At 38.9% G+C, this 26663-nt stretch overlaps 2 long non-coding RNA genes across 3 annotated transcripts; one reads left to right on the plus strand and one right to left on the minus strand.

Moving 5' to 3' along the window:
- Window positions 1-3: 3 nt before the first annotated feature.
- On the minus strand, window positions 4-1479 carry LOC120794919. Its single transcript, XR_005708180.1, has 2 exons — window positions 1156-1479; window positions 4-818 (listed from the first exon to the last, which is right to left on the minus strand). It is a non-coding gene; the product is annotated as an uncharacterized LOC120794919 (long non-coding RNA).
- Window positions 683-14453, plus strand: LOC120794920. Of its 2 annotated transcripts, none has more exons than XR_005708182.1 (4): window positions 683-1074; window positions 1215-1496; window positions 2487-2590; window positions 13677-14453. It is a non-coding gene; the product is annotated as an uncharacterized LOC120794920 (long non-coding RNA). The 2 variants fall into 2 exon arrangements; XR_005708181.1 differs by lacking the exon at window positions 13677-14453 and adding an exon at window positions 2683-2726.
- The last annotated feature ends 12210 nt before the right edge of the window (window positions 14454-26663 follow it).

Raw genomic sequence — 26663 nt, forward strand, 5'->3', positions numbered from 1 at the left:
ACCTTTTTTTTTTTTTTTTTTTTAAATGGTGACCTCACTGAGTCCTTGGTAGTTAATGCAGGGATGAACTGGCTTGTCCTTCATTTCCACAAAGAAGACACCTGCTTCAGCTGAGGAGGAGGATGGCCAGATAATCCCTGCAGAAAGAGAGCTCTGGATGTAATTCTCCATGGTCTCTCTCTCTGGAGCCAAGAGGGAGTATAGACGCCCTTTGGGTTGTAAAGATCCACAGGCTTAGTGTGATAAGTGACACGTTACTGCAGTGTGCCATCTAGAGTTTTGGCCACCAGGGGTGAGAAATAGTCAAGCAGCAGTTGTTTGTCAGGTTGTAGTCCATAAAACTGGCGTCAGCCCCAGAATCTATGAAAACTGAAGGTTCTAAGGATTGGGTTGAGGTGAACAACTGCCTGGGTCAAGGGTCAGGAGGCTGGAGGATCAGAAAGGGCTTGGCTCACCAGTAACCTCCCACTTACTGATTAGTCCTGTCTTTTAGTGGACAGAGGACCTTTAGGTGAGTTGGCCACAGTAGATGCACCTCTCATCTCTGACAGGATGTTGGCGCTCCTCTGGTGAGAGGCAAGTGTGTCCCAGCTGCATTGGCTCCTCCAGACCAGTAGGGACATTATTAGCTGATGAGGACTCCCAGGCTCTTCCAGACTCTGGTCAGTGCTGCCATCTGTAGACTAGAGGATGAATCAATCTCTGTGAGCACTCTCTCCTTCTCTCCAACAGCCGATGATCTATTTTAACAGCTGGGGCAATCAGGGAATCATGGTTGGTGGGGAGATTTAGAGGGGCAAGTCGGTCTACAGTGTCCTCTGTTAAACAATGAAGAAAAGCATAAGCAAAAAAGTGATTATTCCGCTGGCTATTGTCTGCCAGGGTGCAGAATTCTATGGCATAGTCTGTATCTAGCTCTGCCTTGATGGAGGTTCAGGAGACCTTTAGCCATATCTCTGCCTGGTGTACCGTGGTCAAACACCCGCTGGAGAGAGGCAGAAAAGTCTGTGTCTGACAAATAGCAGACTGTCTAGCCTATTCAGCTGTGGCCTACTCTCATGCTCTTCCAGTCAGGTGAGTAATAACAGAAGCCACTTTAGCTCTCTCAGTAGTATAGGAAGATGGATTGAGTTCAAACAAAAGAGAGCAGTTTACCAGGAATTAGTAGCAGGTGGCTGAGTGTCTGTTGTACTTTTCAATTTGGATCCCTCTAGGCTCATGAACAGGTGCATGGGGCTCAGGTAACACCTCCTCCAGTGAAGGCTGAGCCAGAGTAGTGAAAGTTTCTGGAATGGGAGTGGCAGCAATGATATCATGTATCTGCTGTTTCTGGTTGAAGAGGGAGCCCACCCTGGTCTCCAGAGAAGATTTGAAACTCCCTGGATGGGCCTGCAGTTGCTGCATGGTGGCTGAGGTCATACACTGTCAAAAAACTGGGACACAATAATGGCTTGGAAGCTACTATGCATGGAGAACTAAGACAATCTGGCAAACAGGTAGTGAATATCTAGGAGTATAAGTACTGGGAGGATTGATTGGATAACTGAGAACAGGTGATGAATATAACTGGTGGGAAACTGAACTATGGCAGGAAGTGAAGCAAACTGAAATGCATGAAAGAAAGTAAACATTACCATTGCTGTTTTAGAAACAACATTTAGTTATATTTAAAATGAATTCTAATCCTGTTATGAGTTTATTCTTTTCTAAAATAATTTACTTTCTAAAAAGGAGTTCTTTATTAATGAAAAAGAACTGGAGTATTGATAATAGTATTGATAATATAATATATAAGAGCAGGCTTTTTTTTTTTTAAAGGTTTTGAAATTTTGTTAGACGTAACTATTAACCACCATTTTCACACAGGATATATTGATAAAATCACATTGCTTAAAAGATGATCTGTCTTGAGGATGCAGATGTGTATCGATATGCTCTAACACACCTACAGTGTTAACAATTATATAATTTTTACTTGAATGTAGAAATTCGTGAGGAAATGTTTTTACAGTGCAGGGAAATGTAGTACATAAATGTCGTTTAGACATAATTTTTTTATTTTATGTTTACTGCTATCTGTTAAAACTCTGTTTTTTTCACCCAAAGGTACTCAACTTGAATGAAACAAAAAAAACAGCAAAACCTTATTTTCACAAGCTGATATCAAAGGATGTTTGGCATGTGCAATTTACTAATGACTTAAAATTTATGTTTGTTAATTTTCTGCCTATTGAGTAATTATTTTATTTATTTTAATTCTTTTAATACATTCAACTTTGGTATTGAGAGTTTTAATTTTAAATTCCCAAATTACAAGGCAATCTTAATTATTGTTAATGAATTATGGTTCACAAAATTACATTTACTATGCATAGCCTACATCCTTTGAGAAAAAAAAAAATGAAGCATTAATATTACATTGTCCATTGTTAAGGCAGCTGATTAAATCACAGGTGTTAAGAACTCCATATATATTTTTTTTACAGTTTTCCTGTACATGACCATGATGCAGCAAGACTGAACCAGTGGGAGGTGAACAAGAGGCGGAAGGACTGGAAACCTGCACAATGCCTTCAACAAGAACTCAAAGGTAAAAAATCATCATCATTGCTGTTAACACCATGTAAGTAGACATGTCAAAGTCGTTTTAGTAACAAAATCAATATCCTTTCTTCTTCATAGAAGACTGAGAACCGGCTTTAATGACGTCCAGAGTAGGATACTGCAAAAAAAAAAAAAAAATTATATTAAATTTTTTCTTTCATTCTTTCTGTCTTTCTTTCTCTCTTTAATAAAATTGTTGCTTTAAGAGCACAACAATCCCAACCATTTTCTCATTTCCAAGTCATCGGGTGAGATCCTCTGTGAAAGGATTAAGATGTAAGATTGTGGTAACTAATGGCACAGAAGTAAGTGGCACCTAACTTTTATCTTGCAAAGTGTCAGGGGACAAAGGAAGAGGATTCACAAGCTGACAAATGCCACCTTAGTGTGACATCTGCTGCCGATTACAGCAACGCCATCTTGACTGAAAATGCCAATGGGAACATCTCACGTAGCAATGACATCTGTGAGGCTGACACTGCTGTAACAGTGGATATCAATAATGAGGATCATAGTTATGCAGCATCAACAGCTACATATGCAAACCTGAGCTGCATTCTAGAGGATCAGGAGTCTTTGATGTCTCTAAAATGGCAAAATTAGGCCACAGAGGAGATCCTAAAAAAACTACAAGAAAAAGCTGAAAAGGCAATGCCAAAACTCCAGGCATTTAAAGAAAGAAGTCTGAAACTTAAAGGATGTTGCCAAAGAATTCAACAAGAAGCTGTTTATATCAAGTCAATGTGCCTCTTTGCTTGAGTCGATTGATGAAGTGCCAAAACACATCTTGCCTAAGATACAGCAGGGGAAAATGTAATCTAAGTACTCTGTTTGCCACCACACTGCTCTTTTACACCCAAAAGGGGAGGAACAGTTTGATCTTCCTGGATTTGTTTACACCTGCGAATCCTGTGCCTCTTGCAGGGGGCTGGTCTCACGATTCTCTATAGTGAAAAGTTGAAACTTTCTACTGTAACTCTGCCTGTGCATGTTTCATTTGAGTCCATTGCCTTACAAATCAAAAGGCCAACTCCTACTATATTAGTCACTGTTTGTCGACCACCCAAGCCCGATGGCGTTTTCTTAAATCAATTTTCTGTTTCCTTGAAGTCCTTGTGTTGTTTGTCCCCTAATATACTCTTGCTGGGCAATTTTAATATACACATGGATAATAGCAACACTACTCTTACAAGGGACTTTATATCATGATTATCTTTGATAGTTTTGGAGCAATAGCTATATATTGATTTTCCTACACACTCTAAAGTTCACATTCATGACTGCTCTGGTGTTAATCCTCTCAATTATACTGTATTTGACTTGGCCATTTCTGATCATAAGATAGTATCTTTCAGTGTCCATTTAACTTTATCCAAAACAAATCTGCTTTGTCCCATCTCATTCCTAAATATTCAGAATATTGATTTATCTGCTCTTTCTAGTAGAATTGATCATCCCTCCAGCAAAGACAACTTATCCATCCCAGACAAACTGGTATCTCTTTACAGTGATGGACTTCATGGTCTTTTAAAGGCTCTTGCTCCTTTACAAACTCTACCCCTTGGTTTACACCTGAAATACGCCACCTTAAAGCTAAAGGCCATCACCTGGAATGCTTTTTCATGCAAAAACTGACTTTGTTCTTCATAAAAATCTATGTGACAACCATATACTTCATTATAAGGATGCTTGAGTAAGTTGGACTGGTGTATAGGTGGGACCTTGGCGCCACTGCGGCTCCATTCCCCAGTTGCTACTTTGCAGACTATGGGCTCCAGCTGCAGTCACCAGTGCAAGATGGCAACACCCATTTCCAAGATATTTTGGCTTCAGTTTTGTACAGTGGGAGGAAGTGGAGATGCATCATCCTTCTTTTTATACAGTCATTGATCATGTCCCAGTAAACGGCACTGAGACAATTCTTCGCCATTCTAATGTTTGATGTAAACAGTGACTGAAGCTCCTGACCTGTATTTGCATGATTTTGTGTATTGCACTGCTGCCACATGATTGGCTGATTGGATAATTTCGTGAATAAGCAGGTGATCCTAAGAAAGTGCTCAGTGAGTGTATACTGTACTGCTTGCAATATGAAGGGAGGGAGAGATGGCCGCATCTTTGTTCCTGCATTACTCAGAGTTTTACAGCCACTGTTACATTTTTTTCAGAAAAAAATAATTTATGTTCTGATGACAAATGTAAGCAGTGGCTGGATTATGATCATATCATGTAATTTTTTAATCTGTGATGCGATACATTTATTAATGGCAACAAATTTGCCAGGTTGTGGGGGATGGTTGGTGTACAAAGCCCAGGAATGTCACACCCGAGACTGGGGTTCGCATCTATAGTACCCCTGTGATTAGCCATAGACAGTAAGAGCACTTTGGTTAGGGTTAGGTAAAGATCCTGAACATGTTGTATGTCAAGTCACTGTGAACTTTTTCTGTATTAAACCAGACCACAAGCTTTCCCTAAACATAACCAAAGTGCTGCACATAACCATAAAAACGTTTAATAAAGTTTAATAATGCTGTAGTCACAAAATTGGATGTTTTGGCAGATAACAAATAGATTATAAGTGGACATTTGACCAATTTTACCATTTTACTGTTTTTCACTGTATTGTCCGTAATATTACTTTGCTTTGGCATTTCTCACATTGGTGGGTGGCCGTGCCCGACTGTGATTGACTGCTTTGTAGTTTTAAATATTCTAAATATAGCCTATACTATACTCAGCAACCCTTAATCTATTTTTTAAAAAAGGGAAATATTTGACATTGTTTATTCATGCTAAAAAACACAACGGAGCAAAAGAGACATCCATTCACACCTGTAGGCTCTTTTGTCTTGGAAATGTTACCTGCTGCAGAAATGGTCAGGGGTTGCGATTGGAGAAATTATTTAACATTATCCAGAGTTTAAACCTTCTTTTTCACAGTGTGGATCCAGCTTTCCTCTGGTGTGAGCTGATGCGCCATGACAACCACTCAACTTCTCTGTGAGGTTTCCTGTGATCACACAGTGCAGCTGTTGTCTTTAAGCTTTGTTTATTCATTGCTTGTTTTCTCAGACGACTTGATGATTAGAAAATAGAGATTTGACAGATGTCTCAGTAAGTAATGTGGATTTAAGGTCTTGTCAGAAATGACCTGAAAACGTTGTTTTTATACATATAGTAAGCAGACTTTCTTTAGTTTTAACCAGTTTATGTGGACAAAGAGGCAGTAGTGTCCAAACCCTCAAAGGCAGCGGGAGGCTGGCAGAAGCACTTGTGGATGAAATTACTGAAATTGCAACACAGCAAAACACATTAAGCATTTTATTATTTAGTATATTATATTTTTTCTATATTCATAAGAAGTGAATCCAATTTTTTGTAAAACATTTCAACTATCTGTAACATACACCAATCAGCCACAGCGTTAAAACCAGTAACTGGTTTTAATGTTGTGGCTGATCGGTGTATAACCTACACTAGATGTGAGGTTAAAAAATAAAAATAAAAATCTCCATAAAAATGTAAACGTCTGCCTGGACAGAATTTCTAAGGCATCTCAGATTCACCTCCACAGTTTGTTAAAGCCTGATTGACTCTGTGCAGCTGTAAATCATTTTTTTATAATCCCGATGTTGTCAGACAAAATCTGCATAAAAGGTTCATGATAACAGCTGTGTTATCGACATTTACAGTGATTGAGTACAGACAGACTAATCACAGATATCTTATAGATGTGTGTTAAAGGACTTGATATTGGCTGCCTTTTTGCACTCGTTTTATTTATTAGACTTATTTATTGGAATTGTTTTTCAAACATGCAGAGGAGGATCAAAACATCAGAGTTACATTTTATTATTATATCTATAGTTTTGTTGCTCAAATAGCACAGTGACTTTTGAAAGGTCTGTTTTTGTGTAACAGGGCAGGGGCGGAGGGTTATTATCAGATCAGCCTCTAAAACCAAACATTACAACGAAGAATAAAAAACCCATCATTTTGTCACAGTGAAAACTTTAGGGCATGTTTCTAGTTTCATTACAAATTTGAGAATACTTATCTTTAATGCACTACAGAACTGAACTGAAAGCTCTCACAAGATCAGTCAGGTAATTCTTGTATCATTGCAGCATTAGAAATGCTAGAGGTTATTTATCAGTTTTTGAGGCTTTTGGGGAAGCTCAGGTATGTTTTGGGTGAGTTAAGCCCTCTTGCTCCTCCTGGTTCAGATCACTCTAATTCTGTAAATGATTGGCTAATTTAATAGCCTAAATGACATTATACATTTTAGTGTTCTTACACTTTCTGTTAAGATGCAATGGTGGGAGCTACTGTAGCCAATTAAAAAATAATGTACTCCGTGGAGAGATAATGTTTAACCATAAAGACTCACATATATTCTGTTTCTAAAAAGTGACACACCTTTCTCACAAGAGAAAGCTTAAATGAAATATAAATCCAAAATAAGGAAAATTTTAAAAGATTCCCTGGCTGATTTTCTAAATAAGTCTGCAGAGACAGCCTGGTACACTAACAAGTGTAAGCCTGTTAAACCTCTGCTTTACCCCTCTTATGTCCTGACTGGTCATCTATACTATATTTTAATACACCCAGAAATCTGTCTGATTCTGTTGTCAGACTACTGAACAAGGAAGAAATAGCTTAGTGATGTAAATAACGTTCAAATGTCAAAATGTAATTCCCAAACTGTTGCATTGCGGTGGTACACAGCTGTTAAACCACTATGCTGTGTTTTAATGCAGCCTAACTGATGATATAGTTGTGCTCATTTATGTTTTTTCTTTTTTGGGTTTTAGACTATATGGCAGTTAAAAAATACGTGGAAATGGATTCTGTCTCAGCATACTTTTGTTAACCAGAAATTCTTGCAAACTGGTTGCTGATGGAATCTATGGGCTTTTTAATGATCGCAACATTATCTGACAAAGTCAACATACACCGATCAGCCACGACATTAGTACAGAGTTACCGGTTTTAATGTTGTAGCTTAATGGTGTATATATACTGTATATATACACTATATATACAGTGTATACATACACACACACACACACATATATATATATATATATATATATATATATATATATATATATATTAGCTCTTTGTATAAGGGGGGCATGCTAGTTTGAGAACCAATGCATTAGACACAGCGGCAATGTCTCTGGTAGAGTTAGCTCTTTGTCCAGCAGGACAATATTTCGTAATAAAAATCAATTAACCTTGCAGCCCTAAAAATAGGTACAGACATTTAATGAGAGAGCTTAAAAATATAAAAAAAACTAAAGTGGTTGAGCTGTTGCTTTCAGAAAACTTGAAAAGGACATGCTTGTCTTACAAAGATAGATCACATTATATTGCTGAAGAGCCTGTAAAATCAATACTCCAGTTAATCACTATGAGGCCCTCTTTTACCATTATCCACAGTCTAATGATGATGCAAACAGCATAACAGACAATATAGCATTTCTCGGATTCTCAGATCCTATGAGACAAATAAAAAACACCAACATTGCAAATTTTGTACTTGACAAAATAACATGGTGGACCCCTTTGGTGGCTGGGGCAGTAATTTTACTTTAACTATTCCGGCCTGTCCCTAAGAAAACTTAGCAGTAGCTACAGAGCTGCCACACTTCAAGGCATTGTTTTTCCGAGCACTCAGCAGCTCTCTGTATCAGCTTTTCACTCCTCTGGGTGCTGCAGGAAGTTTGCCCCCTCAGTTTTTTTAATGAACTTCAGCGGTGCTGTTTGCACAGTTGTATACAGATACTTTGGAAGTGTGGAGGAAGTTAAGGGCAGACTGATGGGACAGCACCAAGGAAGGAGATGGAAGTGGTTGCAGAGGAGGTCAGAAAAACCAGCAAGCGGGAAAAGTTTATTTTTCTTAAGGAGAAGTGGTCATTGTTGTTTCAAAAATACCACCAATTCTTAAATAAAGGTTGGAATTCTAATAATAGTGGGGGTCAGACATGAGCAAATAAAGGTTGATTGCTAAAAATGTCCTTTAATGGGCATATGAATTATGAGTTTTGACTATCCAGGAGACTGTCCTCCTGTAAAAAAGAGCCCATAGGTCATCCATGCAAGCAGGTTATTACAACCTATAAATTCCGCTGTTCTTTTGCCATGTGAAATGGATAGTCAGAGTAGTTTCTTTTATCCATGACTGTTCCAAAACCTAACCGGTGTGTTTGTTATCATCATCTCATGGTGCTGCATACATGGTTATTTCTGCTAACTGCTGTGATAGCAGCTGGAACAAAGGATTGCTTAAATCTTGTGGTTTGAATCTTACATTGCAATATTGGGCAGTACTTTGTTTAGGATTTACAGGGTAATTTTGGCATAGGAATAAGTTACTTATAATATGCTGACCAAATGTATGCATAGTGGAAAAAAACAAGACTATAGGCAACAAGCTAGTAATAATTTGGCATTTTAGCAGAAAAGAGAAATAAACTATACCATAAATAATTCTGTAAATACTGGGTACCTCCAAGGTACAAAAGTGAAGTTTCGGAAAAATTATGTTAACAACCTTTTTTTTTTATTGTGTAATTAAAAAGGAAAAGGGGAGAACAGCCACAAATTATATCACAGCCCACATACCTTACTCTTACTGTTAATATAAAATGCATTGTGTTTCAGTTTCACTCTTAAACAAACATTATTGTGATGTGTAAGAGAAAATAGAATATAAAAAAGTGGAGCTCAATTACACCCATACTACAGGAATTTATTATTGTGTCTTCTGCTTCACTGTATGATTTGGAATAAGGACAAGGCAAGAAATGGGACTATATTTTTGAAAGTTTGCTTCTTGCAGGCAAGCTCATCCAGCACTACAGCACCTCATAACAGGTATGATGGAGTAGAAAACAAACAAACCTTTCTGCGGATGAAAAGCTATAACATAATAAAGTCATGTAATAAAATAACAAATATATAGGTGGATCAAACATGGCTAATCTTTCATTTTTAATGAGCAACCAAGTAGTTATCATTTTAACTCTTTTAATTACACAGTAAGAAATAGGAATGTGGGCTGTAATATAATGATTATGATGGCTTAATTACAAAATAGGAAAAAGGTTGTTAACTCCATATTCTGCTATCTTCTGTGTTGTTTCCTAGTACTGTACCCTGTAGTTACCTAGTTTTTACAAAAATAATTTATTTCCCCTGGACTATAAAATGCCCAGTTCTTACTCTCTTGTTTCCCATAGTCTTGTTTTCTTCCACTTCCATATTGTTTCATATTTAAAAGGGCTCAGAGATTTACTAACATAACAGGTCTCTGTAATTTTGATTACAGAGATAAATGTTACTCAAATAGGAGGAAACTGTACATTTGTTGGGGACAATTTTCAACGGCAGATTAATACATTTGGTGTAATGATATTAATTTGGAGTATTTCTTACAGCAGAATAGTGTGTGTTTGGGATTGATTCAAGATAAACTACAAGTGTGTATGTTCATGGTAATTGATGAACATGTCACCCAGTGTAACAATGTGGCTCATTGATTGATTTTTAATAGTTTTTAGACAATAATGGCGCTCTAAAGTAACTTAGAGGAATGTGTTATGTCAGGATTTGGATATACATACAACTCAACCGTGTGTATTAGTAAAAAAGTCAGATGGACTATCAGTTTTCTCATTAACAGAACTCAGACAGTAGTTGTAAACGGTTTATTATCTGAATAAAATTGTGCTTCCAATGACTCACTGTTAAAATGTTTCATTTCTCACAATTATACATTTGACTGTTGTAATTAATATAAAAATCATCATATTGTAAAATCTTCTGACAACAATTTTATTATGTCTCTGTCAACAAAATCAATCACATGGAACTATAATGCAAGAAATTGTGGACTGATGCGACAGATCTTTTTCAGATTTAAAATATCGAAATCTAAAGAAATAGCCTCACCAATAAACATAAACTGTTGTAGTAAGGACACCCCTCCCCTCTTTCTGTTTAATTCCACTAAGAGGTAACACAGTGGATTTTGAATAAAACAGACACTCTCAGGACACTCTCAGGACTTCCCAAAGGCTCTTCTCACCTCTATAAAAGTTTCAGAATTAACATTGGGTAGACATGGAACCACCCTTCTCCGACCCGAGGAGACTGATGTTACATCATGACAGTAAAATTAACAGCAGGACTGGAAACTGCTGTGTGACCTTCTGGGGTCACGCTGCCAGGAAAGTACCAGATAAAGGAATCACGCTCATCGAACAGAGAAAAAAAACGTAATTCAACAAACTGGAAATAATCAGAATCAAAAACATAATTGTCCCTCTGTCCCCCTATTTCTCTGTCTATCATAAACACCTGAACACACATACACACTCAAACACCACATTCTCCCCCTTTCTGTCTCTTAAACCCTGTTCAGATAAAAGACGGCCAGGCTCCTGTAATAAATTGCAGCTGCATTCTTTAAGTGACATAACATTTGATACGTCCTTGATTAATTACATGTTTGAATTAGAATGAATATAGCTGTCCAAATATTAAGTAATCCTGTTAATATTACTCAGTAAGTGTTTTTATGAAAATTACATCAAGTCCCATACCAAGTGGTATGATATGGCCAAGTTATGAAATGCAACATTTAATATATCGTTTGGCTTGTGGTCATATTGCCACCCGGTGACCACGCAAAGGTATATCTCTGTGAGCCCTTTGTAAATCTTAAGGTACAGTAGGTCATTGTAATTTTTGGTGATTTGGAATATATAGTTCTTAGACTACACCGTAGGACTGTGTTATATTATATTTTTATTCAAATTAGTTGTTGTTTGTTGTTGTCTGTTTATCTATCAATAGATAGTAACTTGACAGTTAATCAGTCCTGTATACAATTCTGAATGATTTCTTGATGTGCTGCACTGTGATTATTGTCAAACCATATGCTTCTTAATATTCTATGTAATATCCTCTATAAAACAACAATAGCATAGCATAGTATACAACCTCAATTATGTTAATCTCCCTGAGTAAATACAATCATTATAATACATGTTTGATAAAAAAGAGCTGATGGCTTTTTGTTCCCTCTCTTACTCTCTTACTTCTTACTTCTTCTCGGCACTCTTGGCACTTTTTATTTTTTTGCAGTTCTGCCTCTTCTTTTTTAACTTTTGCTTCTTCTTTTTTTTTCTTTTTCTGATTGGCTTGCCTTAAATTGCCCCTGAGAGACAAATATGCATTTTAAATTAAATTAAGTTGAACTGAATTGAACAATATTTATTAGTAGTGTTAGGGAATTTTCTATTGGGTTATGCAGATCAAGACGGTCTCAGGAAAAACAGTAAATCTTTTTGAAAGGCACAGTCTTCTCTCCTTGAGACATTGGGCAGCTGTCTCAGGTTATTTAGGGAAAACCGAGCCATTCTGATAAAAGTGAAGCAACGTTGCTGTAGCAGCCAAGTCTAAAGGAGATGACTGTTTTTGCCTCTCTAGACGCAAGACATTGATTTCTACAATCCATGGGCATAGCCAGATAACAGTGGCTCCAGACCAGGATGCACTGACGTTATACTGAAGGCTGCATGCAATGTGATCTGAACTAACATGGGTAAAAACATTTCCCAGTTTACTGAATACCGAACAAATAGACTAACTCCACATACTATAGAGGCATTGAGTTTGACCATTTCTGGGCGTAAAGTATTTACGACATAATCTGTAGAGGGTAAAAGACTGAGCACAGGGGACCAGGCTTCAGAATGGAGACGGCATCATGCACATAAACTTGTATCATTTCTCCATTCTCCTTCGCCAAGCTTCAATAAATATTCTCAGCATAAGACATCCTGGGCTCCTGAACACTTTCTTCACTGACAAGTTGACCAATAATCAAAAAAACCTCCACAACAAGTAGGATACAGTAACTGTTGGTTTGAGTCTGCACATGGGATTTGTTGACATTATAAATATATATCACCAGAATGAGTCATTTTTGTGCCTAAACCTAACCAAACTTTCACCATAGTTGCGGCAGATTAGGAGAATGGACTGGAAATGGACTGCAAATGGACTGCACTTATATAGCACTTTTGTAGTCTTATTGACCACTCAAAGCTCTTTACACTACATGCCACATTCACCCATTCACACACACATTCTATATAGCACTTTTCTATACAAACAGCGCCTTTTATACACACACAAATTCACACACTGATGAAACATCAGAGGCAATTTGGGGTTCAGTATCTTGCCCAAGGACACTTCGACATGCAGACTGGAGGAGCTGGTGATTGAACCACTGAACTTCCAGTTAGTGGACAACTTGTTCTACTTACCTCTACCTCCTGAGCCACAGCTGCCCAAAAGATCATATGAATCAGTTTTGGAAGGCAATGATAAACTAGCCTTTCTGCTGATAGGAGTGGCAGATTCAACAATGCTCATATGGGTTGTTTTTAAAGACAATGTGAAATGACACACAGTATTTTGTCATTTAGAAGACTTTTTGGCACAAGGTGGTGTTAGTTTTGCATCTTGAACTGGATTCAGCAAAAAATAGCACAAATTAGTTTAGATTATTCATTCATGTTTATTTTCTGCTATATTGATTGATAAAAAATAGGTATATTTTGACACTTTGGCTATGTGAAAGTATATCAATCAACATTAAAACATTAAAACCAGCTACCAGTTCTAATGGCAGTTACCAAATGTAGCTGAATTGTGTATATATACAGCATATATCTACATACAGCAATACTGTACTGTCTGTACTGTTTTTTTTTTTATTCCGGTGATGCTGTTTTTCCACATAATCTGTTAAAATGACAGTATAACTTGTTTCCACTGCATTTGTTTTTATAACTCATCTGTTCATCTTTCAAAAGTTTCCTGAGAGCAAAAAATTAACACTAATATAAAAGAATAAATGTGGACGAAAAGAGACAAGAACTGCGGTGACACATTTTCCAAGGCTGTGCTGTTTACCTCAGGGGGCCTACACTGGGCCTTAGTGATAGACAGTCAGTATCTCTCATCCTTATTCTGTTTTTTGGCAGGGGCAGGACTGCTGAGTTATGGCTACTGTGTCCACAGGGGCCAATGGGCAAGGCAGCAGTAATGAACAGCACAGCTTCTCGTCTCTCCACTCCAAATTACCCTGCCGAGGCTGGGAGAGGGGATGGGCAGGAGGAGGAAGACACCCCCAAGCAAAGTTATGCTAGTTGAACCACTCAATCACCTCAAATTAACATCTTAAAACTCAGTGCTGGCCTCCGGAGAGCTTTGCAAAAATTCTGCTAGTCTACAAAAAAAAACATGCTAGTGGAGAGCTGACAAACTACTGCCTCTTCTGATTTATTCCTTTATTTTTCTTGGAGTCCTACTTGACATCTTTTGCTCTGATTCCCATGCCAATCATTCTTACTCACTCTCATCAACATTGCTAGATAGGGCATTTTCCGCCTTGGTCTAGTTCAGACATGCTATAGACCTGTTAAATTGCCACCAGATTGTAGGCTTTAACAACAACAGTTGGTGTGGAGTGGTTTAGTGTTGTGTTTATGTGCCACTAACCATGGCAAAACATAATGTTTACACTGTTCATCTCACTACTATTTTAGTAACGCAAAGATTTTACATGAATTTACTCAGTGATGTAGGTGACTGGCAACCAGGCATTCCCATCCTGCCCAGTCCTGACATTACTTTTCCTGTCCTATAACCACTTGCTGCACCTGCAGTGATCAGATGATTGGCACTTTTTGTTGGTGAAACATGAAACATTGGCTGCATCAAATATTATATTTTCTTAAAGTTTGTGCAATTTGCAATTTATTAAACAACATTGCTTACTTGACAGATGGATGATAATGCAATGATGTGGTGAAATCTTTTTCTGGCCATATTTGTAATGTACTGCAACAGTTTCAGTGTGACTCAAAATAGAACTTCAGTTCAGATCAAACTGAGAAATACAGTATTTTTTCAGCCCTCTGAGAGTAAAGCATGTACAAGAAAAGACATTTGAAAATGATTACCCCAATGTTGAAAAATGCTCATTGAAGATTCTCATAAATCTCTCACCAGTTCTCACTTTACAAGATACAGTAAATGCCTTTTAATAGTCTTATCCTGCGTTGTAGCAGGAAAAGGTCAGGAGTAAAATTCTGCCTGACAACAGGGGTTTTTGTGGGGTAATTTAAAGACATGTCAAAAAAGACCTTTTGCCTGGTGAGAGGAGAAACGTTCCATATTTATGACACCTCTGTTCGAAGGTTATTGAAGGAATAAGTGAGAGAGTGCTCTCTGAGTTGTAAAAGAAAAGATTTGCTTATACCTTAGTTGCTCAGGAGAAGCTCAAGATCACTAAACCAGAGAGGATCCTGAATCACAAACTGGAGGGAGTTCAATATTCAAGACAAGACATAGATATGAATCCATATGGCATTATGCCCTCTTGATAAGAGCAAAAACTTACTGTATACTGTTTAGTAATTTCTGCTGTCAATGAATTTGAGTTTGACTCTGAAGACATTGGAGCGTTGGAGCTCTGATATGTTACTGAGCTCTCCTGTCTTAAATGAGAAACTGTGTTTAAGGTTTCAGAAGCTGAAGAGTTGGTAGACTTGGGGGAACCCTCACTCATCTCCAGCAGAGGTCTCTGAGGTAGTTAAGAAGCTCCTCAGTGGCAAGGCACCAGGAGTATGGCTGTTGTATGGCTGTATTGGCTGACGCAACTTTTCAACGTGCATGGAGGTCATGAACAGTGCCTGTAGACTGGCAGACTGGGGTGGTGGTTCCCATTTTTAAAAAGGGGGACCTGAGGTTGTGCTCATATTATTGGGATATCATACCGCTCAGCCTTCTGGGTAAAGCTCATGCCAGGGTGCTGGAAAGGAGGCTCCGACCGATCGCCAAACCTCAGATTCAGGAGGAGCAATGCAGATTCCGTCCTGGCCGTTTAACAGTGGACCAACTCTTTACCCTTGCAAAGCATGTCATGGGAGTTTTTCCATCCAGTCTACATGTGCTTTGTGTACTCGGAGAAGGCCTACAACTGGGTGCCTCTTGTGATCTTCTGGGGGTACTGCAAGAATATGGGGTTAAAGGGCTGTTGCTATGAGCCATTTGGTCCCTATACAAACAGCGGGATAGTTGTGTCCATATTCTCTGCAGGAAGTCAAACACATTTTCGGTGAGTGTTGGATTTCAAGGCTTAGGGGAGGAAAATGTCTGGTTCTGGGGCCTCACAACTACGTCTCTGCTAACTGCAGATGATGTAGTTCTGTTGGCTTCATCAGATCGGGACCTTCAGCATCCACTTGGGCAGTTTGCAGCTGAGTTTGAAGCGGCTGGGATGAGGGTCACCACCTCCAAGAGGCCATGGTTTTCTGAAGGAAAATGGAGTTTCTGCCCCAAATGAGGGAGTTTAAGTATCTTGGGGTCTTGCTCACGAGTGATGGTAGGATGGAACGGGAGATTGACAGGTGGGTCGGTGTGGCATCAGCAGTAAATCAAGCAGTGACTGTTATCGTGAAGACGGAGCTAAGCCGAAAGGCAAACCTCTGACCTCAGGGGGCCTACACTGGGCCTTAGTGATAGAGTTAATATCTCTCATCCTTATTCTGTTTTTTGGTAGGGGCAGGACTGCTGAGTTATGGCTACTATGCCCGCAGGGGCCAACGGTCAAGGCAGCAGTAATGAACAGCCCAGCCTCTCCTCTCTCCACTCGAAATTACCCTGACCTCACCTATGATTATGAGCTTTGATTAATGACTGAAAGAATGAGATTGCAGATACAAGAGGCTGAAATGAGTTTCCTCTGCAGGGTGGCCGGGCTCATCCTTAGAGATAGGAGAGAGGATAAGGAGCTCTGACATCTGTTGGAAGCTCAGGTCAGAGCCATTGTTCCTTTGCGTCGAAAGGAGCCAGTTGAGGTGATACGAGCATCTGATAAGGATGCCTCCTGGGTGCCTTCCATCGGAGGTCTTCCGGGCACGTCTAACTGGTGGGAGACTGAGGGCAGACCCAGAACATGCTGGAGAGATTATATATCTCTTCTGGCCTGGGAACACCTTGGGATCCCCCAGGAGGAGTGGGAAAACGTTTTTAGGGAGGGGGACATCTGGACTGCCTTGCTTAACCTGCTGCCACTGTCACCCGACTTTGGGAAAGTGGCAGAAAATGGATGGGTTGATGGATGGATGGATGGATGGATGGATGAATGGATGAAACATCCCCATTCGATTTCTAGCACTCAGGTAGACTGGTATGTTCTAAAATCCATACTAACCTGCCAAAGAATAATTGAAAGAAAATAAAAAATGTCTGTTTTGGGGCTTTGCTTTTTGGATGAGTCTTAATCATACTCTCTAAAAAATAAAATTTTCATTGCCTGTACATTAGCTTTTGTACAGTTGAGATACTTGTAGAAGATGTGGATAGTCCATCAGTGAAACCTTTAAGGGCATTATGGCAGTAATGGTCGCTCTTTTGTCCCAAAATGATGCAAACTTCTCAGCATTTCATAGTATAACTGACAGTCTTCAATTACTACTCAACTTGGTTTTGTCATGTCAATAGATTATGTTTACCTATATTCTCCTACTCACAACACAAAGTAATTTTCATGCCTTGTTGGACGAGATGCAAACTTAGACCTCTCCAAAATTGCCAAGAACTGTACACAGTTCTTTTTCTATTAAGTACCTGTAGCCTTCAGCTTCAGGAATACTGTATAAACCGATCAGCCATGGCATTAAAACAATAACTGGTTTTAATAGTAATATATATATATATATACACTCTATGTACATTTGGGATGCTGTATATTAATGTTTGCAGTCTCACTATAAAAATCTTCAAAATATTAAAACGCTGTATACTGTATTATTCTTTGCCTCCAGGAGGCAAACAGTTTCCTCCATAAAAAACATCCAGTTCCCTCTTGCAGGCTCATAAACTGTATGCTAATTTTAAAGGGTTAAAGATAATGAGAGGAAATGATGTGATTGATTATTAGGCTAGTAACAAAGTTCACTCCAACTCTGCAATTATTATCATGAGTAATATTGCAAACCATTGGAGGGGGTCATATGTCACCGAGGGCACCACATTGACTAAAACTGGCACTGCCAAGGCGCTAACCAAAACACATTTTCAGAGCAAGGAAAGTCGAAGTAGAACACATTACTGTTACAATACAATCCTTGTCATATTCTGATACTATTATACACAGTATTATTAAATATTGAATATGTTTTGCATCACTCTCCTTCTTGACCTCTTGTGGTTACGTCTAATGAGTTGAAGGTTGGATGCTATTGTTGGCTGATTGAGATTGCTGAGATGATTCCTGGTCAGTGACTGGTTCCCTCAGAGCAGCTTTTGAGGACAAAACCGTGCCTGGCACAATTTTAGTAAGCTCTCCTCTTGCTGCTTTTATTGAGACATTGCTTCTTGTATGAAGTCCCGTTTGTATAACATTGTAAATACATTATTTGTCATTATTCTTCATGTCCATCTGCCAATCAGTTAAGAGAGTAATTGTTCCAGAACTAGTTGTGCAGAATCATTTATCTAAAAGAACTGAATAATGATTAAGATGACCCTGAATTATCCTAACTTTTTGAAATGGACCTTTCCTTGTTAAAGAGTTAAGAATTGACCTCTCACATGGGAGAAAACTATGGGAGTAACTTTCAAACTGTCCACACGACAAATCAGGATTTTATGACTTATGACTTACATTTCCAAATCTCTCCCTGTGGGCTCCTTAATATTGTAGACTGATTAAAGCCTCAGTTTGTTTCATGCATGTTTAATAGTTTTGCAGTCAATAAACATCGACAGAATTGAGTGAGTATCTGCTCAGGCAAATTTCTGCTTTTTTGCTCACAGCTCATTTTTGCCTTTTAACTGACAATGTCACACTCAATGTGACAATGCAGAATCCTATATTTTCTGGCCTCAATATGTGATTTCAAACTTTTCAAACTTCCTGCAGATCTTACACAGAGGACCCCACACCTTGATTAACATAAAGGAAAGATAGTTATATGATAACTACAAAGCAGAACAGAATTAAAAAGTTTGGATATTATATTACATGGTTAACTGTAACAATGTAAATTGTATAAATATGTCTGTGAAAGCTTCTCTTGCAAAAGGAATCATTAAAAGCTGCTCCACAATACACCCTAACTCCTCGTCATCAGACATAGACCAAGGTGATATGTAAGACAACTTATACCGATTTGAGATAATAAATCACAGAGTAATTTGTTCGATTCCTTGCGCTGCTATCTCTTAGAGAGAAAAGACTGTTGAAATAATTTTCTAATGTGTACAGTTTCCACGCACATCTGTACATGTGTATAATAATATCTGCAATATCATGACTGATCTCAGAACGGTGGAAGCTCAGTAAAGGGCAGCTTGACAAGCAAAATTGTCTGTAGCTAGCTATAGCTAGTCACCCATCAAAGATCCCAGGATTATCTTCAATGCGCATGTGTACATGTCCAAAAAAGGCTGCTCCCCCTACTGCGACAGAAATGATAGATGCAACCGCAGGTGGTCAACCTAGCTTCCAGAGACAATAGCCTACAATGGCCACAAGTGGGCAGTAAATTAAAGGATGAATGAAAACAGGCAATATCAGATCGTTTTTGGGAGAGAACACTGTTCTGAAATGTAAGCAGAGATATCGCTTCCGCTTCGGTATCGTTCTAATTGATGTCTATTTTTAGCTTTAGCTGGTCAAGCACCAATTGCCTTGCTTGTCTTCACAGCATGCCACTGCTTTCAAGTAATACAATTTTAATGCTCTCTTATAAGGCAGTAATGGGTGAGTATTTTGTAGTTTTATTTTGTCATATTGAGTATATTAATTTTCTTAGATCCATAATTGTAGTCTATTTTTAGTGTGCCTTTTTAACATATCTGGCCAGGGATAATAATAAACCCTCTGACTTTGACTGCCTTTGGCTCATTTAAAGTTCCTTTCTGTTGATTAATGATCATTATCCCTGTCAAACAGACTAATAAAATAGAAATAAACAAATATGATTATCGTGCATATAACATATATTAAACAAGTTGTCAAATTAAAAGAGGTTGCTTTCTCAAAAGTCAACTCAGTATTACATTTATGAAACATGTTGCAGGTAATTTTTAAAATGTAAAGCAAGGACTAATCCCAAACTGTCTTTTTGACTGACTGCTTCAGGGTGTTGTAATGCTCTCTGACAGCATTTGCCAGCCCCCAACCCCCACCTCCGCAGAGCCTCCCTGCCTCCTGTGTGATGGAATCATCCTGACAGGCCTCGGTGCTTTGCCGCAGCACAGCTGACCCTTCTGCAAATGCCGCTTCTTTGTTGCAAGGATGTGCTGTCCACCGCCTGACGATAACACATCCGCTCCCTGTGCCTCGTCTTCACACATCTGAAGGAAAAAGCCATTTGATTTATGCTCAGCTCTGTTCACTGCTCTTCCAGCTTTTATTTTTAGATGTAAAATTTTTTTTACACCAACTCTGGAGTGCTTCTGCCCACATATTGATTGGCTGCTCAGCAAACAATGGGGGAGTTGCACCAAGTAGAAGAGTTGAGTTATGAAAAGATCTGTGATTGTAGATGGAGATGTAGTCATAGGCAGCATAGACAGCTGTATGTCAGGAGTTGGAGAAGTGTTTTTTAAGATAATGTCTGAATCCTTGAGGTTTTGTGTAAAAACTGGCTTTACAACTACTCTTTTAAAAAAAGTAGATTTGTGAAAAGTGGTATTTGATCATGTAATGCAAATAGATACTTGCCCTGTCAAGTATTGAACCTTGGTAAATCTGACTTTAAGATTCAAACCCTTGTATACAATTTTAAAGTTGTATAATGTGAATTTTATCAAACTGATTTTGATAAAATTGATGATTGTATTCCATATTTTGAATAAATATGAGTAAGGTTTTGAGAATGAAATGAGTTGTGGTGTCACAACACAATTCAAATTCCTCTAAGAGATTACATGGAAGCAGCTGAATCAATGAAATGTGTTTTTGTGGCCTTGTCATCTGGCTCATATAGCAGAATATCCAGTTAAAGAACTAAACTTTCACATCATGTGAACTTTCACATCATTCTGAACATTGATTTCAGAAAATTATTGTTGAAAATGATGAGAAAGCTTTTTTTTAATGTGACCAATATCCCACTCAATCCCTTGCAAATGACCTCAAGATAAGAGATACGGATTCTGGTAGATTAAACCATGTGCAAAATTGCCACGGGGGGAAATTTGCTACCCCCAAAAAATTGTCATCGATCAGTACAAGTTCAAGCTCATTTTCTGTGTACACTCAGTTGGGTGGAGGCAGCATTTATTGTACTAGGCATAGTGGCATACCACAAAAGAAACAAATGAAGAAGATATTCAGGATGGTATATGTGCATGCACACCTTCCGCTAAAGAAAGACAACGTAGGCAAAAGAGGCAGACAGAAATTGGACTGATAAAATGCGGGTTTGAGGTGAGCACCAAGACATTGTATTACTCAAACAACACGCATAACAATATTGTTGGCAGCAAGTCACATGTTGTATTGAAGTTCATTATTTCAGAGCTTGTCTGGGGCGAGAAAAAAAGTTTGTAGAACATGGCTAGAAACCAAAGTCCATATCCCTAGCTGTTGTCCTGAGGTCTCTGTATCTCCTCTGGTTACTTGATTCACTAAAAGTAACTTTGGTGGTCTGGATATTAGAATCATGAATAAAGTATTGAATTGAGATAAAACGTTATTCAGTAGTGATTAAATCTCAAAATTTGGTATTCAGTTGCTGATAATTTTTTTATTTTTATTATTGCAATGATTTGCATCCATACACAACCGGATGCATTATCATGACCCCCAGCCCTCCATACACACACACACACACACACACACACACACACACACACACACACACACACACACACACACACACACACACAAACACACACACTCCCCACTCGGTCCCGCACCGTAAATCAGAGTGGGGATTTTGCCCTTGGATTAAACCCAATCTCAAAATGTGTTGTAAAATATCACCTTCTGAAATACAAATTCAGGTTTACCAAATTAAGTATATACTTATAAGGTAATAGGGTACCTTCTTCACCATCCAAGCAGTTACAGTCCAGGAACTATTTTAGGACCATAGGAACCTTACCCATGTTTTAACTGGAGGAAGCAGGGCCTAAACTAAGTTCCTCAGCCAGAGTTAGTAACACCTGCATAAGTATCTGCTGTAACGGTAGTATTGTTTGATGGCCCAGGAACTTTGTATAAGGAAAACCATTTATTATAGCGACTCAAATATAGAGTCATCATAGTTTTTTTAATTGTTCGTATGACTAATTTGTCAAATAGAACTTTACAATTATTAAATATACTGTGATAAAACAAAAAAGAGCATAAAGGTGATATATGGCACATACAAAACCGACAAAGACAGAAAGAAAAAAAAAATGTAAAAAAACATAACAGTTCAAGTTGGGTATTGAGGGTTATAGGCTGATCTTAGTGAGTTTTTTGTCAATGTAATGTTCTCTTATATACTGTATACAACGTGTGTGTGCGTGTACACAGCACAGATTCAGAAAGTATTCAGACCCCTTCACTTTTTGTACCTTATTGTTCTGTAGATTTAATTGCGACTGTGGCTCAGGAGGTAGAGCGCGTTATCCACTAAGTGGAAGATTGGTAGTTCGATCCCCGGCTCCTCCAGTCTGCATGTCAAAGTGTCCTTGGGCAAGACACTGAACCCCAAATTGCCCGATGTATCATCGGTGAGTTGGTGTGTGTGTGTGTGTGTATGTAGAAAGTGCTGTTTGTACAGAAAATTGCTGTGTGAATGGATGAATGTGGCATGTAGTGTAACTGCTTTGGTGGTTTATAAGACTAGATAAGTGCTATAGAAGCGCAGTCCATTTACAATCCATTTAATTGTAAATGCATAAAACTGCCATTTAACAAAACGATCTACACTCAGAAACCCATATTGACAAAGGGTAAACCGGTTTTTAGAACTTTTTGGAAATGTATTAAAAATCAAAAACTGAAAACACTGATTTAGAAAAGTATTCAGGCCCTTAATTCAGTATTCCGTAGAAGCCCCTTTGGCAGAAAATAACAGCTTCGAGTCTTCTTGGGTAGGCTTCTACAAGCTTTGCACACCTGGATTTGGCAGTTTATCCCATTCTTCCTGGCAGATCCTCTCAAGATCCATCAAATTGGATGGTAAGCATCTGTGAACTGCCATCTTCAGGTCTCTCCACAGATAATCTATGGGGTTTAAGTCTGGGCATTGGCTGGGCCACTCAAAGACAGTCAGAGGCTTTATTATTATCTTGGCTGTATACTTTGGTTCATCGTAGTGCTGAAAGGTGAACCGTTGCCCCAGTCTCAGTTCACGTGGACTCTTGAGCAGGTTTTCTTCAAGGACTTATCAGTATTAGGCTACATTCATCCTACCCTCAATTCTGACCAGTCTCCCTGTCCCTGCTGCTGAGAAGCACAACCATGGCATGAAGCTGCCACCACCATCTTTGCAGCAAGATCCAAGCTTGACATGGTCTTCACCCTTTGACAGCTACAGGAGAAATGATGGGAGCAGCAGACCCCTGTATCTCACCTTTGTCGAACTGCCAAAGGCCTTCGACCTCATCAGCAGAGATGGTCTCTTAAAGCTACTTGTAAAAGTTGGCTGGCCCCTAAAACTCCTTATTATCATACAATTATTCCACAACGACATGGAGGACTCAGTCAGCTGTGTAGGAGAAACATCAGAGGCCTTCCAAATACACAGCGAAGCGAAGCAGGGCTGTGTTCTTGCACCAACTGGAATTTTTTTTCTTTCTCCTGCTGGCATTTGCATTCAGCTCATCTCCTGAAGGTATCTACTTACTCACCAGAGCTGATGGCAAACTCCTCAACCTTGCCCACTTGCAGTCCAAGACCAAAGTGACCAGTGTGCTCCTGAAAAAAATGCCATTTGCAGACGATGCAGCGCTTTCATCCTACGCCAAGTCAGGGCTCCAGAGGCTGATGGAAGTCAAAACCCCACTGTCAATCTCCATTAACAACAGAACTCAACTGTGTCGACTCAAATACTTATTTTGATTCCACAGTCTCCAGGGACCTGTCACTTGAAGCAGAACTGAGCACACATCTTGCGAGGGCCACCGAAATGATGGCCATGCTGTCATCCTGGGCATCACGTGGTAAGAGAAAGTACCCAACACGGAAGTCCTGAAACGAGCTCACTCTCCCCGCCTGTTTGTCATGCTGAGTCAGCGCTGCCTCAGATGGCTTGGCCACATCCACAGGACGAACCCCCAGTTGGCTCCCCAGAGCCATCCTTTATGGTGAGCTGTCAACCGTTACAGGGCCTATTGGTTGCCGTACCTGCGCTTCAAGGATGTTTGCAAGCATGACATGAAGCAGGCAGGCAATGACCCCGGCAGCTGGGAGGAAGCTGCAAATGACAGCAGCGTTTGCAGAGAGACTATTGCTGCCTGTGGCAGGGAGAGGCGCACATCCTTACTGCAAGAGAAGAGAGAGAGGAGAGCAGAAGCCCCCTCTTCTGTACCAGTACAGCCACAATCGCAGCTGCAACAAAAACTGATGGCCCTTCAGACGCAATCCATTGTCAACCCTGATGGACGGATACCTACAACTTCCACCTGGAAAAAAATGTGCTATATAAACAAAGTTTTGCTTTGCTTTGCTTATATATCTACTGCAATATTGTTGATCTTAAGATCTTAATACTAGTTGCTGCACATTCTCATCTTATCTCTCCTCTCTTTAGAGTTATTTTCTTTTCTTACGGCTATTTGCATCTTCCTGCTTCTTAAATGTGGTTTTCTTTTTTTTTTGTCGTTATTATTTCTGTCTGTTTTCAAGAGGGTCAGGGGGTAGAGGGGAGTCAGTGCATCTAACCTGTGAGTTGAAGCTGCAGGAAAACTGCAGGAAAACATGGGCCCTCTTGTTTTTTCTTTTGGATTGCTCACTGTCAGAACACTGTGTTTAAGTGCATGTTACTGCAAGGTTTTGACATCGGAGTCCCTACCAACAAGTGAGTTGTGTGTAACGGTTGCATTGGCTCAAGATGGAATAGACCATTAATCTGTAGTACACAGGAGCATGACACATTGACAATAATAAAAGAAGCTTGTTTGTAAGTTATTTCTGGGTATATATATATATATAGTGGTATATATATATATATATATATATATATATATATATATATAAAAGTACAAATAATAACATGATTTCGTATGTTTTATATTAAAACATATCATATCATAACACTTAGTAGGCAGTGGCCTACCTTGCCAAACAGTAAAGTCTGTTCCTGCAACATACTCTTTTTGGAATGATATACTTTCTAATATTCTTAAATATCTTTGAACTTATTTGTCTATATAAAGAACTTTCAATTGTGTTTGTGTTTAACAGGTGAAATACGAATACATTTGTCTTGCATGTAATTTTTCTGTAAATAATTGTTGTGTGAATTCATCATTTACAACCTTTTTCGCTTGTGACTACTTAAAAAAAAGGTATGATTACTTGCGACCTATCATCACAGGTTCCATATATCTAAAAGTTGTTACCAGTTTAACCCTAGAGTTAAATGTGGTTATGGTTGCGAACACTTATAATCTACTGTAGCTCTGTTTAAACACCGATCAGGCACAACATTAAAACTGGCAACAGGTTTAATGTTGTGGCTGATTGGTGTACATATCGCTATTTGTTACTGATTGATAATAATATGTATATCCTTTGCAGTTTTGAATGTCATATGAACATAGTTTTGGTGTACTAACAATGAATTTGTCACAGTTATAAGATAAAAGTTCAGCTCATTGACACTGGGCAAAAATAACCCAGTCTCGGAGTGTACAACAGACACAAGCAACGCTGCCCTGCCTCTGGTGTCACGTTGCCCTCCATTTCCAACACCCATCTCTGCACCCATCAATGGTTCAGTAATTTTGAGACAAGACTCATTTTGTGTATTCTACAGCCTGCCACACTGTTGCTCCTGCATTGGTCTGTGTACAATGATGCAGCCAAAAAAAAAACAATGACAGTGCATTGTTTAGACTGACAAATGCCAAGTTGACTCGGGGTCTTGACTCAATGTGATCGACTGATGTGGACAAGCCCCAATTACTGTTAGTGACAATGCTCTCTATGCATTGTGCACTGTTAACCTTCCACATTATGTCTGCATTTACCATACATTACTCCTGCTACACAACATTACAAAAGATGGACATTTAAGCTGTACATGAGGTTGAAAGTGAACATTTTGATATAGCTGCAGATGCATGATGAACTTTTTTTGCTTCTCTTCAGCATATCTGGGAGATTTTTGATTGTAGTAATATTCTTTCATAACATTATCCAGCTGTAACACAGAACCTGAGGCAATGGTGAAAGAACATGTTGGAAAATGAATCTGCTCTGTTGCTTTTCTGTCCTATTTATCCTCAGACATGGAGAGAAAAACAACAGCATCGCACAGCAGGAGACAGCAGACATGATAAGGGAAATGTTAGCCACTCAGCGTACAAACATCTGATTTACAGCTTGACCTGTCTGTGCTGCACCTTGATCAAGTGCTATTGATTGAGTCATGAATGAAGCTGAATCAAAGAGTACAGACCTTCAGCAGGACTTGATGTTAATAAATGTGCTGGAACAGTGGGCGGCTGTGGTTCAGCTCTCTGCCGGTCATGTCCTTTCTCTCTCAACTCTTTGTGCTCCTGCTTTTCATTCTACTTAACCTTCTCCCACCCTTGATCCATGTATATGAGAGTATGTAGGCAGCAGGAGAAAAGTAAAGCTGTGGGTGTTCACAGTGTCACAGTGTGGGTGTTTTTGCCGTAACCCAGAGTGAAAGAAATAGAGGAAGAATAAACAGTCAGAATCAGAAGACCTGTAATGTCAACAATCGCATCTGCCCTGGCAGCAATTTTGGTATAGTAGACGT

This window comes from Xiphias gladius, chromosome 10 (assembly GCF_016859285.1).
Source record: "Xiphias gladius isolate SHS-SW01 ecotype Sanya breed wild chromosome 10, ASM1685928v1, whole genome shotgun sequence".
NCBI lineage: Eukaryota > Metazoa > Chordata > Actinopteri > Istiophoriformes > Xiphiidae > Xiphias > Xiphias gladius.